This window comes from Gymnogyps californianus, chromosome 1 (genome assembly GCF_018139145.2).
Source record: "Gymnogyps californianus isolate 813 chromosome 1, ASM1813914v2, whole genome shotgun sequence".
NCBI classification, from domain to species: domain Eukaryota; kingdom Metazoa; phylum Chordata; class Aves; order Accipitriformes; family Cathartidae; genus Gymnogyps; species Gymnogyps californianus.
This window is the reverse complement of record NC_059471.1, coordinates 7,983,447-8,004,516: the sequence shown is the minus strand read 5'-3', so window position 1 is coordinate 8,004,516 and position 21,070 is coordinate 7,983,447. Positions and strand designations below refer to the sequence as shown.

At 45.9% G+C, this 21,070-nt stretch overlaps 1 protein-coding gene across 1 annotated transcript in view; it reads right to left on the bottom strand.

Moving 5' to 3' along the window:
• Positions 1 to 19,412, bottom strand: part of RAB30 (RAB30, member RAS oncogene family) — a 44,594-nt gene extending 25,182 nt beyond the window's left edge. Inside the window, exon 1 of the mRNA XM_050891285.1 lies at positions 18,917 to 19,412. The gene's annotated coding sequence lies outside the window, so the exon portion shown is untranslated. The remainder of the gene's footprint in view (positions 1 to 18,916) is intronic.
• Between the last annotated feature and the right edge of the window lie 1,658 nt (positions 19,413 to 21,070).

The following is a 21,070-nucleotide window of genomic DNA, read 5'->3' as shown; positions in this document are numbered from 1 at the left end:
TCATTTAGGGCCTGCACATACCAAGAGGAGGTCACTTTGTATCAAGCATGAGATAAACAGATTTCCACAATAACTTTTCAGCTCAAACACTGTGAATTGTATCACAAGCCTCATGCTTTAACCCTTACCCACACTGCAGAGCTGAAACGTTGAGGCTGCTGAAGTTACTGGAAATGCAATCACAATCCAGGGGACAACTGAACTCAGCTCTTTCACCCAGGCAATAAGCCAAAAACACAGAAAAGAGGATCTTTCCATGCAGGACTCCAGCCAGAGTACCCCTCGGCACGCCGGTCCCGCAGCATCGCATCCCTGCAAGGGTTGCTGGCTCACACGCTCAGTCCTCCAGCGGTTCGGGGTCTGGAGCATTTCTGGATTGCTATGCACGTGGGTGGATGCAGGGAGGGATGGGCAAGGGAGAAAGCATGGGCCAAAGGGGAATTAAGAGACAGGCTGAGAAAGAAAAAGGGAAACAGAAAGAAAACCAAAACCAAGCAAGAATAATTCTCTTTAAGGTATTACACCGGAGTGGCCTGACACTGTTGGACACCACACAGTTTTACTCCTTTAAGTTGAAGGGATGTGACAGACTAAATGTTTTTTATCCCAACTAGTAGACTTTGTCCCAAGGCTAATGCCAGCTGGTTACACTCAAGTGTTCAAGATCTTGACGTACAATCCTGAAAGAAAAGTGTTTTGGTCACAAAAAAGACTGCATTGGCAGCTTCTTAAATACATATATACTTTGACATTTTTCTTTAGGATACAGCTTATCAAAGGAGGTGGCATGAGCTAGACAGACTGTGCTTATGGGGGTACGGAATATCTCACATTTGTTCATTCCTTGCACTTCCCCAGTTTTACACAAAACTACTTGGACTGCCACCATCTGTCCTTCAACAAAACGGGCAGTCTACCCAACAACACTACTTGTAATTCAAAACTCAACATAAGGCATTTTCATTTAGTCAAATACAGAATTCCCTCTTCATGTTTCAGTTTGCCATTTATTCCACCAAACGCAAGCACAGCCTTGCTGCCCCCCAGCACAGCAAGCTCCCATCAAGTATAAAGCAATGCACAAGCACCATCTCCTATTGCACAGCAATTGTCATTAGTTACAAACAGATTTCATGTCTAACAGAGCCCATCTAAAGCAAAGAAAGGACTTCTCAAGAAGTTCTATATTTATTTCTAGTCAGTTCTATATGTATTTCTATACTACATGTGACTGAAATTGGATATCCAGGACTGTACCACAAATCAGAGAACAAACATGACTTTTTTTGTGCATATTTATCCTCTCAGCAGGGAAAATAAGGTAGAGGCCAAGACTAGAAGTCAGAATATAAGAAGACTTTTTGGCTCTGCTGGCAACAGCTTGCAGGACAGGTCCTACATGGCACTTCAGATTTTATTCTTCCCTATGCGACAGTCATTATATGCACTGCAAGACCAAACCCACCCATCCTGCAAAGCTCTGTACAAGGAACTTTTGCAGAAGCATTATCTTACGACTTAACTTTGAAAGCAGATTTTCAAAGTAGCTGGTTTTCTCTCTGAAAACAGAGGGTTTGCGACGACTTGCACAATTTTATTGCAGTGAGCCAACTCCAGCAAGAACAAGCAAATTCCAGCTTTGAACCACCTTTTCAAACTACTCTGTTCTCCAATCTGTTTAGTTTCTCTCTAAGGGAAGAGAAATCTTCACTGTTAATGTGCGCTGCTGCTCCCTCGTAGCATAAGCACCTCAGCGCCTCTGCAATAGTCGTGTGCAGAACAACTTAAATTGAGCCATCTTGAACAACTGGATACATGTATGATAAAAAGCAAAAGAGAAGCTGCTGTGGTGGTCAAGAATCCAGGCAGGGTAACAAGGCTTGCACAACTGGCTTCACCTGGACTGGGATATTTGCTTAGATGGCAGTACTCTGAATTGCTACAGATGATGGTGAAAGGAAACATGTTATAGCTGTAAAAATCTAGGTTTAAAGGAAAAAAAAAAAGTCATTTAAAGAAACTGTGAGGCAATTTCAGATTAGATTATAAAAGGAAGAAATAAAAGTTATAGGGTGAAAAGACAGGGAAAACAGGAAGCACAGAAGGATACAGGATGAATTTGGGATAAGGATGTCTAGGCGAATGCTGCTGGAGCACCAAGGCATGAGCCTAGCCAGCAGCACTGCGGAGAGGAGCATCCATGCCCGGCAGAGCAAAACAAGGGCAGGAGAAGTGCAGCCCAGAGGGGATGATGGGAAGAACAAACTGGCAAAAAACAATCCCTAACCCTGGAAGGACACCTGCCAGCTACTTACAGAGACAAACTCAAAAGATTTAGGGTTATCTCTGCCAAAAGTCAGAAAACACTCCGTTTTTAAAATTGCAAAGGAGATGCATATTCTGGTGAGACTGTGCATTGGATCTGGGAATCTGAATTCAAACACTGAGCACAAATCGGGTTCGAGTGCAAATGTCAGTGCCAGCCTGAATAACAGTCGCTACAACCCCAGCTAACACATCCATCTGTAATAAAACACGCATTTGTAAGTCACAAATAGGCTTTCAGTTCACTGTCAAAAGCACAAAACAACCCAAGACAATCAGGGAAAATTAGGTATTAAGTGTCAAGTATCCCATTTGTGGTGCAATACAAGGGGACAGGTTCGAGTATTGTTTTGGCATAGAAATGTAGGTTGGCTTGTGGCAAAGACAAGTGCTCCACATCAAAAAAAGTCTTTGTAGCGAAGAACTTCACCTCCAGTGGAGAAATCCAAGTTTTCACTGTGGGCTCGCTAATCCGCTGCTTTGGTTCACAGCTCTATTTCTGCTGCTCTGCAGTAGCCTCACATACTGCCCAGGGTTACAGCTGGCAGCTCCAAGTTCTCACTTAAATTGGTTTGAGTTTCTTTTCTTGGCAACTAATAACCTCTCTTCCCCCTGCCACGAAATTGGGTAAGCACCGAGTGAGACTTCCCAGGTACAACACAAGAGTTGCAGATAACTAGGATCACACAGAAAGCACCACATTTGCATTTTTTTGTACATTTATTACATTTAAACAGTCAGTGAAGACAGTGTGCGCTCTTTGGAGCAGGTCTGCATCCTCTCATGTCTGCCCCAAAGTCAGCAAAATAAGGTCCGAGCATCGTCACAAATATCGTCCCCTTCACCCTCAACACAAATGCACTATTGGGACAGATCCAGAGCCTGGATGAGCACGTAGGGATTAGGAAGCCACGATTAAATATATAATATTGTATCAAGTTAAATTATTCATTCATTATGCCATTACAACAACCAACAATTCGAACATGAAACTAACTCAAACATCAGCTGGGTTATTTAAGAGCACAAGAGGAGCGTTACAGACTCTATACATGTGGCTTCTCTGCTTTGCCCACTTCCCAGACTGTTCTTCTCCCTGTTGTTATTTGCTACTTGTTGGTACCTTGGTGTGCATGATACGAGTTTTCTTTATACCAGGTTGTACAGACGGTTGTATGGACTCCAACAACATAAATAGGAGTTGTGCTTTGAGAGAATATATTACAATTTTTTTGGTCTATCACATTGAAAGAGGCTTGTGGCATTTTTAAAAGGTCAAGAGTTACAACTCAAAAGCTTCACTCAACATTTAACTATTGCATGGAGGGAGTGTCCAAGCACACTTTCCACCGCACACATGCCCACATGTACATCCTTTAAATTTTAAAGTGAGAGCAAGTTGTGCATAAACTTTATGTACATTTTTCCCCTTTCCTCAGCATTAAGAGTAACTTCAAATCTGTATCATAACACTTAAATATGAGCCAGGGTGATGGCCTCACTGCACTCTGTACTACACAAAAATCACTTAATAAGCATTATTGTCCATCTCTGAGCCTCTGTACACACAGGCAAGATGGGAAAAAAGTAACAGATCAAGTGATTTGCCCAAGGTCAGAAATTTAGGAGTAGCCCCCATGTAACCAGACCTAAGCCTCATGCTCTCTTTGTTGGACTATTTTACCTCTCCAGCCTCCTTCCGCCCTGCCACCCCCAACTCTGCTTTGCTTTTCTTTACTATCCTTGATCCCTCTTTTTCTTCTTCTATTCATTCTGCAGTCTTGATACCTGCCTTCCTCTGCCCTGGTATCATGCTCTCTACATGCATTTTTGTCTTTGTCTACCAAGAAAGGTGTAATAGGGCTGGTATTTTCCTCTGGGAACTACTTCTGGGCTGTATTCAGGAATTTTTCCCCTTTTAACTAGTAAGTTTCGTATAAAAGTTACAGCTATCAAAATAGAGAAGATAATTCTTCTAGCTTCTCCTCCCACCCACTCCGAGGTGCTGGAGGACAGGTCACCCACGATGGCACAGCCTTCCCTTGGAGGTCTTCACCGTGTCTCCATGCGGACAGGCCACATCCCACTGCTCTGCAACTGCCCAAATTCTCCCCCAGCCACTAATGCTTTAGTGCCACCTCTGTCCCCAGACTCCAGTAAAAATGCTTTCTATCCTAATTTAACATTCTGCAGGCAGCAATTGAACTGGTAAAGCTGTGAACAGCAAGAAAATACTATTTTTCCTTGTGCTGCAGGCTGGAACACTCCTGGACAGCAAAAGCAGCTCTGAAGCTCCAGTAGCTGATACTTATCTAGGAAGATTTCCAGATTAAAACAGACATCATCCACCTCTTCTTAAACCCTCTCCTCCCTTTGCTCCAGAGAACAGCCCTTCCCTCCCCAACGAAAGCCTCGCCAACTAGCAGCTTTGCTGTTCACACAGGTCATTTATGTGAAGAACTGGCTTAATCTCTGTTGGCAAGATAGCTTCTTTCCTGCAGAAGTACATCAGTGAAGCATTCCAAAAAAAAGTCCTGTCAGGATTAATCCAACCCAGCATCCCCTCACATCTCAGTTATTGCAATTGTCCCTCTCTGGCCTTGACAGATCTCATCTTGGATCACTGGCATCCCCATTAAAAAAAAAAAATATCCTGTTAAAGGACAATTTTCCCAATTTTCCTGATTTGCATCTTCAGGGTTTCCTGTTGTTCTTCCTTCCATGGCTCCCCAACTCCTTATTATTACTTTTCACATTCATTTTACAGCCTAGCCTACATCCCACTAACTATCCTCAATGCAAAAGCAGCCGTGTCAACCATGCTCTCCCTCGTGCATCTCCCTGCAAACACCCATCGAGCTTTCTCCTGCTCTTCCTTCTAATGAAAGGTGTCCCTGCTCGTGGCAGAGGGGTTGGAACTAGATGATCTTTAAGGTCCCTTCCAACCCAAACCATTCTATGATTCTATGATATGAAAAATACTGCTGTTACCTGGCCTTTCCCTGCCTGTTTGTGACTGTGACCTGTTGTCACCCACCAGAAAGCGCTGAGCTCTGCCAGATGGAAACTGTGGTTTGCATTTGCACGGTTATTTGGGACGCAATGATGGGCCATGGGATGCTGCAGCAATACGCAGCAGCAAGAGGCAGAAGAAGGGATCCTGCTTGGTGGGCCGCCCTTAATTTAAAGCAGCAAGTCTCCCCTCTTGAGGCTTATCCAACTGTTCCTAAATGGAAATGCCAGGCTGTTACTCCCATGCAACTCATTTTCATCTGGGTCTGATCCACAGAGAATGGCAATCCCTCCCAGCTCCGTCAGGCTGAGACACTGATGGTGAGTTGAAAGCACGTGGCTCAGGTTTCTTGCAAACAGCAGGAGAGCAGGGAATTATGAGGAAGGATTTGAAGTGTCACGAGATGCATTTTTGATATTTACAGGGATTTCTGTGACTGTTCAGAGGGATCCCTTCCCACGCAAAAGCAGACGTGCAATGGAGAGTATCTTTACTTTCCCAGAAACAGCCAAAATAGCCATTATGAGCTTGTCCTTTGCAAGGGGACAATCGACCTCAATCACACACAGAGGCACACTGGGACCCACTTCAGGGTTCGGATAAAGTGACAGATGTTCCTTTTTAAAACCAGAGGTTGGAGAGTAAAACGTCAGAGCCTTGGACAAAGCCCTCAAATGCCAAACACACTTCACAAAAACCTGTACATCAGTCCTTCAGCTCCTGAGAATAGCCCACACTTCAGCAACACGCATCTCGCACATGAGAAATCCAGCTAGTTTCAATGTACAACTTTTTCCAGTGTATCTCTATGTATCACAACACATATTAAGATTCAATTAATAAATCTTCCCCTTAAAAAGGTGTGCTGGTTTTGGCTGGGGTAGAGTTCATTTTCGTCATAGTAGCTAGTATGGGGCTATGTTTTGGATTTGTGCTGATAACAGTGTTGATAATACAGGGATGTTTTCGTTACTGCTGGGCAGTGCTTACACAGAGTCAAGGCCTTTTCTGCTCCTCACCCCACCCCACCAGCGAGTAGGCTGGGGGTGCACAAGAAGTTGGGAGGGGACACAGCCGGGACAGCTGACCAAAGGGATATTCCATACCATATGACATGCTCAGCACATAAACTGGGGGAAGAAGAAGGAAGGGGGGGACGTTCAGAGTGATGGTGTTTGTCTTCCTGAGTAACCGTTACGCATGATGGAGCCCTGCTTTCCTGGAGATGGCTGAACAGCTGCCTGACGATGGGAAGTGGTGAATGAATTCCTTGTTTTGCTTTGCTTGTGTGCACGGCTTTTGCTTTACTTGTTAAACTGTCTTTATCTCAACCCATGAATTTTCTCACTTTTACCCTTCCGATTCTCTCCCCCATCCCACCGGGGGGGAGCGAGTGAGCAGCTGTGTGGTGCTCAGTTGCTGGTTGGGGTTAAACCATGACAAAAGGCACACAAGTTACAAGAGAAAAAAAAGAAAAAAAAAATAAAATGAAAAGGAAAAAAAAAAAAAGAAGGTGAACAACACAAGTTCTACAAGCATGCCTTCTTTAACCTTCTTCTATGATTCACTTTTTCTCTATCGAGACGGTCATGCGAATTAGATGACTTTTACAGTATTGCTTCTCTTCTAATTACAGTTTAGGAATGATAAGAATGTTACTGATTACTCATTCACAATTACAGAAGATACTGGATTTGCCTCAGACGACATAGTCTCTAAAGTTGATTTACAAACAGCAAATACCTCTATACTGCCCAACCATGCCCAAAATAAAGTTGATACAACGCAACCTCTTCTCCACACCAGGCAAGCTTTGGATGACCACTGCCAAACAAGCATCTGAATTCAACAAGCTCCCCTCTCCTTAAAGCATTATACACACTTTAACCCTATTTTCTAAGAAAAACAAGCTTTTGCAATCATCTAGCCTGGCCAACAGGCTCAAAAGTTACTGAAGGAAAGACTGTTTCAGCAAAATTACAAAGACAATACAATTTCTACAATTTTTGTGACCAACAGGCCGCTGGCATGAGCCCCAAATCAGCATACACACTGTAACTGTTGGGCTGACCTCTGCCCTTGACATTTTTTGTTTGGCTGCAGCTGGCTAGTTGCTCAGGACACTAATGCCTGTCAACCAAGAGCACATGTAGGAGCCATGCATTTCTTCTCCAGATGTTCCTATCATAGCTTCCAATTGTAGCTACTCATTTGTGTTATCCAGTTTCTGGACCTCTCTGTCTTGGTTTTTAGTGGTTCTGAGCCTTTGAAGCTTCAGCACTCAGCCACCAGATTTAAAGTGCTCAAAACCTCCCCAAAACACATGTTCCTGCACAGGACACAAAAGCTGATGAACCTCTTGTTAATAAATTATTTGACAACTTGAGCCCTGTGTCCAGTCTATTAAAGCACAAACTGTATGGCAGATTTCACTGTACATGGTGGCACTGTTTCGTCTTACCTATCTTTGAGGAGCTAATCAAAATGTCCAGGTTAATCTTATACAAGGCCTGGCCTCCCTACCAAACTGTGAGAGACACAAGCATCTCTGAGCACTTCTGAATCTGCCACCTCTCTCCAGCAACAGTGGCTGGGACCTACAATACCAACATTCCACTTTAGACAACCCAACTTAGGTGCCTACGATTCAGGGGAGAAGCCAAGGCTCCATCATTCAGTGACCAAACTCAACGAACACAAATTCTTAGCCAACATCTTTGCAAAGGTATTTACACCTTCTGAAAGGATTTAGATGGGACTTCAGTTTGAGAGCAAGTTATCTGGGTCATACTTTCAAGTCTTTTGGATGTACAGAGCAAACTCCAAGTGACTGTGCCTTTTGCCTCCATAAAAGGAGGACGTTACACAAACAGCCATACCAGCCTGAGAAACTACTGAAATCACATTGTTGTACCACAGTATTTTAATGAAGATATCCAGAAACGCGCACATTCTGCAAGAAAGAAACCCCTGGGAGCTAGCAAGGCTCTTTCTGCTCGACTGGAATTGAACCAATATCGCAGCACCGTGGGACTGCAACAAAAATGCCATGTTTCACATGAGAGTCACTTGATCTCTAGGGATCGCTGATCACATCAAAGCTAAAAATCACAATTCAGGTAGTGTCATTTTGTCTTCCTATTTCCCTACCTGTGTCACCTCCGCTGCTTGCAGTATTCTCTGTTTTGCTATCCTCTCACATACAGCTGCCAGCTACATTGCAATATCCATCACGCAGCACCTCACTGATAGCTGGTGGCTGCTAAGGCAATATTTACACTATCATTTGCATTACAGTTTATAAAATTCTTTGGAGCTCTTCCAAAGGAAAAGCCCCACGTAAATTGAAGTTATTATTGTCATCCACAGGATAAAGTTCAGTTAAGAATTTGCTAGCACTCACTGTGGAGACTGCCGCTGTTTGAAATACCGATCAACGTGCAGCAGCGGCTGAGTAACAATCTTCATTAACATTGCCCGTAACACTTTTCTTCAGCAGCATACAATAAATCACTGATGAATATTCAGGGCATCCCTCTGAGGTTATCTCCATTTTACAGATAGAGGCAACCAAGAGACAAAGTTTAGAAGTGATTTGCCTATAAACACAAAACAGATGCAGAATTCAATTGTCTTGCCTTCAAAGTATAAAATATGTCTTTCTAGACAAAACTGCAAATTGTATAGATTGATTTGCAGTGAAATTAAGGAGACTGTCACTCCCCAAAATCACTAATGGCTACTCCCCCCCCCCAAGTTACAGCACTGGTTACTCACATTACAGTAACACCCACAGATTGCAGAGAACTGCAGATTCTCACTGTATAAAGTAGGGACTAGAGATAAAAGCCCTATCCCAAAGACCTTATAATGGATAATAAAATCCAATCTATACATAAAATACAGGAACAGTCAAAAAGAGATTATACTCAAAAACTGCGTCAGAGGAAGAACCAGGAATGGACGAACCCTCCAGAGTATCAGACAGACATAACTAAATTCATTAACTAAGCATCACCCAACATTGCCCAGGAGATATTTCTAAAGCCTTCTGTATCTCCAAGAACTGATGTCATCAAGCAAAATGAGGAACATTGTGAAAGATGTGTTAACAAGATGGAAAGAATTTTTATGTAGTTTCACACATTTTCCAGCAAAGAGTCTGACATTTAAGCGGGATGGCCTGGTTACTAATGGCTACTCTACGAATTGATGCAACACGCTCACCGCCACGATGACTGACAGCTGCAGTAAACAAACAATAATTCACGCCAGGTTCTTCCTCCCTGTGGCTACAGCTTATGTAAAACTGCAGAACTTAATGAGACACTTTATTTAATATTTATTTCACAATCAGCCTCCTTTATTCTAACAGAATTAGCCTCAGCCCACAATGAATGTTTTCCTTTGTTATTTCATTGCACAAGTCAATACTCAATTTATTTTGAATTTCTTCAGTTCTGAATTTCTAACTAGGGGGGATTTATTTTAAAGATGCTTTTATTATTAAATACCAGCTAAGCACCTGCATGGCTGCAAAGTGAATCAGCCTGGGGACACTGTCCCAAAAAAATTAACCTAGCAAAAAAGATTAATTTTAAGATTGGCTTTAACCAAGCAGTTTCCCAGTCCAGAGGCACAACAAATTAGAGACAACACTGATATAAATGGGATGGCCATTGACAAAAGACTGAGGGTTTATGGTAAGTAAGGTGAAGTTACTAATGATGGAAGCACAGATGTCTTTGGCCGTGCAGCAGCTTGAGAAGGAGCTTTAAAAATTCCCCATGCTACATTCACATCTGCAATAGAAAGTTGAGGAATGGTCCATAATAACCATGTATAATGGCACAGGACAGGGGAATCTCAAGCATCTCCAGCACAGGGATGTCCAACATGACCCAGCAGACACTTCTCACAGGCCATGCATTTGAAGACACTTTTGTCAGTGCTTCCTGGTGACATATAGGGACCAACTACCTGCACAGCTAAGTGCAAGTGCACCAAGACACAGTTTTCCTGCAGAACTGTGACAACAGAACTGCTACTTAAAAAAAAAAGGAAAGAAAGATTTCCTAGTAGAGGGAAACACTCTACATTAAGCAGTTTCCAAGGTTTACAAACATAATGGAAATACTGAGAAGAACCTCAGGATCACAATATGGATATATTTAAATTTGTTTTCCAGTTTTGGGGGGAGGCAAAAGAAACTTCAGAATTAGGGGTTAGCGACTGCTAAAAAGACACAGTTTGCTTCTGCATTGAACATACGCTACATCCCTGCAAGAGATGGTCAGGGCATGCCAACGCCCAACAGCGGGTCACAACACAAGAGGAGACCTCATTCCTACAGATACCACAAAGCAGTTTCCAGCTGAGTCACACACTCACACCTCCCTCTCCTAAGTAGGTTGAGCAGAAATCCGTTAGCACGGAGTTAAGAGCTTGACTTTAGACTTCCCGTCTGCCTGCTGAAATTAAAGAGTTAACAGAAACCTGGGTTTATTTGGGGGTTTTCTATGTGCACGCACACACACATCCATCTATCTGAGCAAAATGCTACTACCATATTTTAGAAATGTGAATACTGCTGGCTTGAAGAAAATGGGCACAGTTCCCTTTTTAGAAGGAACAAATTGTTCAGAACAAGGACAAATGCAATAGAGAAATCAGGCACCGACTTTGCTTCTGCTGTTTCAAGCTTCTGGTACATGCAGTTCGGATACAGTCTTTTTTGCATGATTTTTTTTTTTTTAATAGACTCAACACTGTTCAAGAATCCCCCCATAACTACCCTATGCTCTCAAGAGCAAATATTTACAGTGGGGATTTTTATATTATCAGATACATGAGAAATCAGAGGGTGCCACAATCTTCTGTTGGCCACAGACAGGAGACAGCAATTGCCTGCAGGGCTGGAGTAGTTGCAATGGTGCAGATATTTGCTTTACTTGAGTGTATTTTAGATAGAAAACATGGAATTAGCTGCAAACTGTGTTAAAACGACCCCTTTAGAATGAAAGCACTTTTCTGTAGTTATGCCAAAGAAACGGGGATTACAGAGAAGAGGAGCAGAGCCCAAACCCATCATCACACAGGTTGAGCGTGCAGCTACATCTCCAGTCAACCAGGACATGGAACCTGATGCTGGAACCAGCCATCCCGGGGTCCTGGGCAGTCAGAGACATATGGAAATCCCAAACCTGCCCTTACGCTCTTGTGAAAGCTACAGATTACTCCAGTCTTCATTGGCGTTTTAATTAAACTCATTACCACAGGTTTATGTGAGTTAATACCTTTTCTCCACAGGACACGCTGCACCATGAACTTCAGGGGAGATGCAAGAATAAAAAGCTAATGTTATTTCTCTTAATCTTTTTCCCAGTACACAAAAATGAACTGATACCCCCACAGCAATTTCAGGCTACCTGATTCTCACCTCCAAAGATTACTCGTCTCAGGATGGAATAATCTGATGTCTCCAGAGAACTAACAGGGATACCAAATGAGTCAGGAAAGCTTTTTCAAGCCTACATTTATTCTTCAGGTATTTGAGTCAATAGCTATGAAGCAAAAACAAAAAAAAATATTATTTTTTCAAGGGGCAGTCATCTCCTCTCACAGTTAATCAAGTTCAGTAGCCATTATAATAAAGCTTGAATCTCCAGTGTTGAAGAAGATGGTATTTAAAACTCCCTTCTGCCATCAGAAAGCAACAGGAAAATAAGACCACACAGCACGGAGACCCCTTAGGGGATTTCTTGAGGTCACTAACAAGAATTCAGGCTAAGAAACAGATTTATATACAAGTTTGTCTTACTATGTTTTTAAGAAAGGATGTTATTTTAAGTAAATATTCCCATGCTGCAGCCACAACTGTCATGAAAACACCATGCGTTATACCCTGGAAGCATAAGACATGGTACCATGGAGAACTTCTCACTAATTAGACATGAAGCTGGCTTCCTTTAAAAACTTGTTAGATAAAAAGCCTTGACTGATCTATTTTCCATTACTCTGAGTTCAGGCAATGAAATTTAAATCACAGAGAAGTGCTAATGATTATTTTTCAAGTCAGCTTTTCATTACTGAAAGCATTCTTTGCAACATAGCAAACCCAAAACCTCTTTTCTAATCCTGGCAATCCCTTTCACTTGTTCTTTGATTGCCCATAAATCCAAATGTTGGCGTTCACCTCTCAACTCAAGGTGTTTATCTACATGCTGAACATAGATCTGGGATTTTTCTGGAGCACAGATTTTTCTGGATCTCCCACCACTTTTGTATCTATGGATGAATTGGTATTTGGAGCAAAAGAGTGACAAAAGACAGGAGGGCTTGACAAGTTCCTGTGCCTTAAGTTTCATCTGCCACAGGGCAGAGCATAGGTGCGCTGATCTACTAATTAGACACACATTCTTCTTTCTACCCAACATCTTTAGTAACTTGTTCCCTATTGGCGTCACGTCTTCTTCAGATGAGAGTCTCCATTTATGCCCATTCACAGCATTCCCTGGATTAATTTGTAGTTGGGGAATATCCAAGCTCCCAAAGGTTATTGCTGAACATCACTAGATAGAAGAAAAGCCATGGGGGAAGGGGAGGTGGCATGGCTGCACTGGAGCAAGGAGAGGCTTAGGCAGATGGAAAACAAGCATGGAGAAAGCAGATGGGAACAAGCATGTCAGCAGTTCCCCTCAATCTGGTACTGTCTCAGTAGTGACATCCCAGGTGAAACATCCCGTACGACCCTGTACAGCTTTGTTGGAGGGCAACAAAGCTGGTGAAAGGGCTGGCAGGAATGTCCTATGAGGAGCAGCTAAGGACTTTGGGCTTGTCTAGTTTGGAGAAAAGGAGGCTGAGGGGCGACCTCATTGTTCCCTACAGCTTCCTGAGGAGGGGATGTGGAAAGGGAGGTGCCGAGCTCTTCTCCCTGGGATCCAGTGACAGGATGCACAGGAACGGTTCAAAGCTGTACCAGAGGAGGTTTAGACTGGACATTAGGAAGCACGTCTTTACTGAGAGGGTGGTCAAACACTGGAACAGGCTTCCTAGAGAGGTGGTCGATGCCCCAAGCCTGTCAGTGTTTAAGAGGCATTTGGACAACGCCCTTAATGACATGCTTTAACTTTTGGTCAGCCCTGAATTGGTCAGGCAGCTGGACTAGATGATCCTTGTAGGTCCCTTCCAACTGAAAACATTCTATTCTAACCACTTGATTACTCTGCAGAGGGATCCCATACTTCCACAGCCAGGTAAGGGAGCGGTCCCTCCTGCTGAAGCAATAAAAGCTCCTCTTTTTTTTTTTTTTTTTTTTGACGTGAGGGGCTCAGTCCAAAACACTCTGGAAAGCACATGCAACTGATTGCTACTGCGGGACATGAGAGACTCGTACGCAGTCAGATTCATTTTCTTCACTGTTCCAAACAAATTGGTGTCAAGGCTCAGCACCAGCCTATGGGATGGTAGTTCCATGGCGATTCTCTTTTGCAAATAATAGGCTGGATTTATATCAACAAATACTCCCACTTTAAATGCACACATGCTGCCCGTTGAGTAAATGACTTTTTGCTTAATCAAAAAAGCAGACTTTATTTTTCTGTAACTTCATTACAGACAAGAAGCAGCACAGTGCAGCATTGGGTCGGGCTGCTGGGGCCCTGCATTAAGTTCCTCTCTCTGTGGAGAGCATCTTTAGCAGGACAGAGTTACCCAAACACTGCTTGACTTCTGTACACTTTGGCATCTCTAACAGCTTTTTTTTTTTTCCCTCCCCTTTTAAATTCACCCTGCAGGATACAGTCTTTTGAGAAACCATGTGCAAGCTTATCTTTTTTCATGCCAGCACAGCCTTTCCTCCCCTTCCTCTTCTCTCTCTTCCCTTCCCATTACTCTTTTCAAGGTCTAAAAGAAAACACTATTCAGACACTTAAAGGTTACAGTTAACTTTTAGTTCAGCAGTACCTAAAAGAAAGCATTGCTGCTAAAAGGAAAGAAAACAAACAGGGTATCCTGTGATCTTTAAAAGGACAGTAGCAGATTTCCGTGAGGCGCTTTCTATATCGAGCAAAACAAGACCTAACAGAAGGTTTTCTCCTCTGTACAAGTATTCCTTAATTATCTCAGGAAACTAATAGCTAGGTTAGTTTAGTTTAAACAGGTGGTTTAAATTTTGCCTTAAATATATCAGGGAAGAGTGCATCTCTGCATTCAGAGAGAAGCGCAGTGTAGTGAGAGCAGTAACTCCAGGAGAGGCGAGATGACAAACAGCAATTCAGTCTCGAGATGTTTGCAACCTAAATATCTGTCCCCAGCTCAATGCAACAAAGCTCTCTAATGATTTTTGTCTACGCAGGGTGAAATCAAATGACATTATAACACAAATCTCACTAATTCCTTATTCAGGGCCAATGTTTAACAGCACAGATTAGTTATGAAACTGCTCTAACAGCGACAGACTTTAACGTGGCCTCGACTGTGTTTAAATACTGACAATGATTTTAAGGGACAAGTTCATCCCTGTTCTGCCCTAATTAATTCAACATATTAGCACCTGAGGAATATTTGACTTAACCCCCCCCAGTTTAAATTCTTGATTTAAGCACAGGCTGACCAAGAGGCACCAGGATTATATGACAAACATGACAGACCAATTGTTTCATGTTGTAAGAGAGACATTAAAAATAAAATGAGGATTTAGTTAGTTATTGACAGAATCCCTGGGGCGGGCAGGAAGCTAAATGACTTGCTGCAAAATGAAATTATGGAAACTGGAGAGTCAATCAAAACATTGCCTTAGGTCATCTCATCACCTCCAGCCAAAGCAGGGCTGTTGCTGAGCATCTCTGCCCCAAGGGTTGATGTTTTTGGTGTCGGAAACCCATCTGTAACACAGATGATTTTATTGTCTCCTCAGTCTCCTGCTGTGAAGTCTTGCAAGCATCCATGTGAGCTTCCTGGTTTAAACAGCCTCATCACTGCAAGGTATGCCCACGCCGTGCCACCTTCTGCGCTCCTGCCACGCCAGCCACACTATTGCAATGAATCTCTCGAACTTTTGCATTGCCTCAGTGGTTATTTGGCAATACACATGAACTAGCTCCTAGCACATTCCCCACTCCTCTTTCTGTACTTGCCAAGAGCAAGGCTTTCACTCAAACTGTTGGTCCTGCCCTAAAAAAAAGGTAACATGCCTTAAAATTAGAAAAGGAATTTATCTAATTCTCAGCTATTATAATTTCTTGTTTGGCTATATTTTATGTAAAAATAAGAAAATGCCAACAACCCCATACCCCAACCACAAAAAAACCCAGCTGCAGATACATCTGCCTGGGACACGCCACAAAACTTAGAGCAAGCACCTCAATTTGCCAATTGATGGATGCCAGGTTGGCTATCACAGCAAGGACCGAACAAGGGCAGCTCCAGAGCTAAAACCAGGAGCTCTGCAGCTTGTGTTAGAGAGCCCCAACACTCCAGCTCAGGCTGCGAGCAACACCTACCACCTGCAGCTGGGCCTGGGAAGAAGAGGAGCATGCAGCCTAGATCTGCAAACAGAGGAAAGCTCTTTCACGGGAAGGCAACAAACGGAGGTTCAATTTGCTCGCAGACACCTTTCTCCCACTCCTCAATTCTCACCATCCCTTCCCCTGCCTGTTTGGGAAGCATCTGCTCAGTTCCCCCCCCAAAAGCCTTCTTCATCCATCCACTTCTCCCTTCAGAAACTCTAGTTGCCTCACCAGACCCCAGCTCCAGGCTGGGGGGGGGGGGGGGGGAAGGAAAAAAAAAAAAAAAAAAAAAAAATCACTGTCCTCTCATAGCTCAGCTCTAGGGCAGAGAAGAAAGTGAAGCTTAAGAGACAGCAAGTCTGTCCCAGCTCTGGCTCTTCCCAGTTCCCCTCGTCTCACCAGTCTTTGGGTCCCCCCATACATGAGGCTGGGAGACACCCCAGCATCGCAGGGCAGCTTGAACCTCTTGCTACAACAGTTCTGGGATGGGCAATTCAATACAGCGCAGGGCACGTAGGTGATGCTGATAAAGCCAACTCACAAAGATGCAATTTCTGGCTTTACTAAGAAGCCAATCAATGGCATCAAACTCAGTTTGATTAAGAACAGGACTAATACACAAGAAAACTGTACAGGGTATGGCCACAAGACCTTCTAGCCCTGAATCTCCTTCCAGACACTGGACATGAGTAAGAAATTGGGGAAAAAAGTAAAAGACCAGAGGAAATATTTAGTGCTGCCTTCCTGGGATAGTCTCTCTGCTTCCAGCAATTGGCATCTCAGGGACTTCTTGAATCACAGTAAATGCACACATTGCATTTAGGTCTTTGCAGGATCAGGATTTAAATTACTCAAGAGGAAGGGCTCCTTAGCTCATCTGTGCTTTTTCACAGCAATCACTCATCTATTGAGTGATTTTCAGCTTTTGGTCCATTTTTATGTGTCTATATTTCTGTTGCTGCAAGGCAAAATTTCATCTTATTAATATAATAGTGTAGATTTCTGAGGTACATATTTAATCCACTTCTTGCTATAGTATAATATAGCTCGAAAATGCTAGCATGCATTGTCGTAAGTCTTTCTAAATTCAACAAATATAATAAATTTGGAAAAAACAACAAAACAAGCAGAAATACCAATACATATTTGTAAAGATATATATACACACATATAAAGATGAAAGCAGAATCAAAAAGATGGACACCACGAAAATTGCATTACTTAAATACAAAATCCCTGGCCATGCATTCCTTGCTTGTTCTCCCCAACTTCTGTATCAATATTTCCCAGAACAATTCCCAGGCTACACTTTCAAATTATCACTTCATTTCCAGTGCCTTCTCTCCATAGCTAACAAAATCACTGCTATAAAACTTCTCCTTTTACAGCCAAGATGGGAAACCCTTATTAGATTACCCGTTCCCTCCCTTGTAAAAAAAAAAAAAGGGGGAAAATGCCATTCCAGGAAATAAAAATGTTAAAAAAAGACCAACCAAACAAAGGCAACTCCTGCACACACTGTTTTTCTTCCCCTTTGAGTCAGTAACAAAGAGGAAGGAAGGAAAAAACCACAGATAAAATAAATGCAAGGAGAAGGTGTGGATGCAGCATGTTTATCCCACTTGAAGAGGGGAGGCTGTGAAACGCAGCGCATTGCATATGGACACCCCAACCACCGCCTTGGTGTTGACAAACACTTTGATCAAACCAAACAGGGAGTTTCATTGTCCCCACTGCACTCATGTCACCCGTCCCCCAACGCCGCGATTCCAGGGAGAGTCTGCCAGAGGACACACAGTGCCAGTTACACAAGACAAGCGCAGAAGCAAATATGCAGAGGGAAAGGGGGGGGCAAAAAAAAAAAAAAAAAAAAAAATCAGCTGAGCTGCACGCTCTCTTCCTGCTCTCAGAAGAGCCTCCAAGTCGGGCTTTGGAGCGGATTAACTTTAAAGGGCACCGAAAGACGCTGACAGATTTGAGGAGAGCAGGACCCCTCTGTGTGCACACATTTCACTGCCACCAGCGCAAAATTAGATGTATGGGATCCACGAGCAATTGCAGCGATAATGTAGTTATAGAAGGGAATAAAACCTTCTGATGTTATACACTAAGGAAAAAAAAAACTAGTATCTTGCGCTAATATCATAGCACTGTTCAAGTAAAGATCTGAACTGCACCTCGCGAACAGTAAGGAACAGGGAAACAAATAAAAAAGCCACACTAAAATGAAGCTCTGCTGGACCACAAAGTTTTTACAAAGTTTAAAATATACACACTTCTTGTATTTATGATAAAAGGGAAAAAGACCAGAGTGATAGTTTGGAAGTTGAAATAAACCATCAGGCTGTCCAACCAACAATTTTTAAGATGCATACTCATGATACGACTTGGAAAAGAAACCTAGACCAACTGCACGCGGCCAGAATTGAGAGCCAGTTTGATTCAAATCTCCCCCATTTCCCTGAAAGAGGGGAGGAATGGGGGTGTCAAAACACAGAAGCCACACGACGTAGCACACCAGCACCCCAAAACCGATCGTAAAACAGACCTCGCTTATCCGACTTTTTTTTTTCCCCAGGAACCCCGGGTCTCAGAGGCGCTCAGCAGCACTTAGCGACAGCAATTAAAAGTCCATCTTATTTTCCGCTGTTAGACAGTGCAGAAGACAAACGGGACAGGGCTCCCCCCCGGTCAGGACCGCGCTATTTCGGGGCGCCCGGCGCAGCCCGAAGTTGCGGGAGTTTCCCGGAGGCTGCGGGACGCGCAGCGCGGCCGCGGAGGTGCCGCCGCGGCGGGGACGCACCTGCCCGCCGGGCCCGAAGGGCGGGGAGGGGTACTCATCTCCGCGGTATTTCTCTGATTTAGGGGGTTTTGGGGGTTCCCCCCCCCTTTTTCAGCACTGGCAGGGAAAGGTGGCGCAGCCCCGCTCGGCAGCGCTTCTCCCCGCTGGGGAATGCACAGTGCGGGGAAGCGCATCGGGAGATGGGGGAGTTGGGGGGGGGGGGAGGGATGCGGGGGCAAAAGGAGGAGGTAAAACACACAAAAAAAGGAAGAGGAGCGCAGAACTCACCTGGTTTGGGATTCTTCCTCCCTCTCCACGACCATAAAACGAGGCGGGAGCCAGGAGCCGGTCACCGGCGATAGGAGAAAGCTGGCAGCCCCGGGCCGCCCCACGATGGGGACAGCGGGGCTGGGTGCGGTGCAGCCTCCACACACCCAGTGGTAGGTGCTGGGCCGCCCCCGGCGCGGTGCAGCCCCCCAGGGATGGGTGCAAGGCAGCCCGCTCCCCCGGGGATGGGTGCTGGCCACCCACCCGGTGCAGGGCAGCTCCCTGGGATGAGCGCAGCGGGGCTGGGCGCAAGGCAGCCCCGCTCGGGGATGGGTGGCGACCCCCCTCCCCTGTGCAGCGCAGCTCCCCGGGATGGGTGCTGAGCCACCCTCGGGCCAGGACAGGCCCCCCCCGGGATGGGTGCAGCGGGGCTCGGTGCAAGGCAACCCCGTTCGGGGATGGGTGCAGGGCCGCCCCCGGTGCAGGGCAGCCCCCGGGCTGCTGCAGGAGCAGGGCCGCCCCAGGCCGCTGCTAAGGGGGCCGGAGCAGAGCGGGAGCAGGAGCGAGGCCCCCCCGCCGTGGCCGGCAGCGGCAGCGGGAGGCGGCACCGGCAGAGCACAATGAACGGCGGCGCGCCCCCGCGGCCGCCCGCTGGGCAATGACATCACCCCTCTCGCCCGCCGGGGCGGGGCGAGCGGCCGCGCCGCCGCCTCCCCATTGGCTGGCGCCCGCCGGCAGCGGGGGCTTCTGGGGCTTGTAGTTTCGTGAGAAGACCCGCCGCGCGGCAGCGCGCAGGGCGAGGACTCGATTTCCCGGCAGGCCCCGCGCTGCGCGGCCGCGGTGAGGAGCGGGAGGGGAGTGGGGAGGGAGGTGGTGGCGGCCGCCATGTTGGTGGCGTGCGATGGTTTTAGCTCGGGAGGAGCGGCCGGGGAACCGGGTTAAGATGTCGGAAAAGGGAGAGGGTGGGAGTCAGGTGTTGGTTCAGGGGGTAGAAAGAGCTTGTGTGAGGGAGCGAGAGAGCAGGGGGAGGCTGAGGAGTGGCTGAGGGGCTGCGGCGGGTTGTGGAGGGCCCTGAAGGACGTCGCGTAGCGGCTGCTTGTCCCTCGGTGCCTGCCGGCGCTTGGTAGGGCAGTGCCTGTCCATGGCGGGAGTGAGGTAGGGGGTAGGAGTTTGTTCCCGGGGCTCGCCCCCTTTGCGGGCCGGAGGGGGGCCCGTGCACCCCTGGTAGCGGAGCCCTGAGGCGGGCGGGCCTCGGCGGCGCGGGAGCGGCGCCCGCTGAGGTGGGTCTGTGGAAGGAGCTGGGGGGGGGGGGGGGGAGGTGCGGGCGGTTGAAAGGGGCTGCTGGTCGCGGTTGTGAGGGCAGGCTGGCCAGCGGCTGCAGTGCGTGTCGGGGCTGGGATGGTGCTAGTTTTGGAGGGGGAGGCAGCCGTGTGTGGCGCAGGAAGCCGGAGAGGGCCCGGTGGCTCTCGGGGTTGGGCCCCGTGCGGGGACTGTAGCTGCCAAGGTGTTTGGCCCTTGCCTGGGATGAAGTACAGACTGTGGTTTAAAGAGCAGGGCTGAACTCTTGGCCTGGCCTTGGTGGGGAAGGCCCTCAGCAGGGAGCAGGCTAGGACATGCCCTTGTCACACACCAGGTGACAGCCTGTGCTTGCTGATTTGGGGCTCTTTTAAGGGTTGTGGCTTCTGACTGATGTCTGATAACTGCACTGGTAGTGTTTGGCTGTCATACATATGTGGCTTAGTGTGACCAGCAGCAGGAGCTTTGCTCCCTCCTAAAGGCAGCTGTCCTCAGTATGTTCATAGAGACATAAAGCAACCTTGAAAAAGCTGAGAGAATGGATGAGATGGTGTAAGACCTCTCAGCATGGTATGGGAGCAGCCAAGCTAACTTGCTTCCCTGTTTTCTTACCTGTGCTTGCTGTCTAGTGTTGGCATGGCTTAGCCAGCTGACTAGGTGCTATCTGAGTTCAGCATACCGTCTGGCTGGCGTGTAGGAGGTAGGCTAGATTTTGAGCAGCGGGTTGTAGACTTTCCAGTACTGAACATCATCCCTGCTTGTGCTAGTCACTGGGTCGGGGAATGGGAAGTGACCTGTTCCCCAAATGAGAGATTGATTAAATCTCTGTTAGGCTTAAGGGGACTGGAGTTCCCTGAAATAACGTGTGGAAGATCTTTG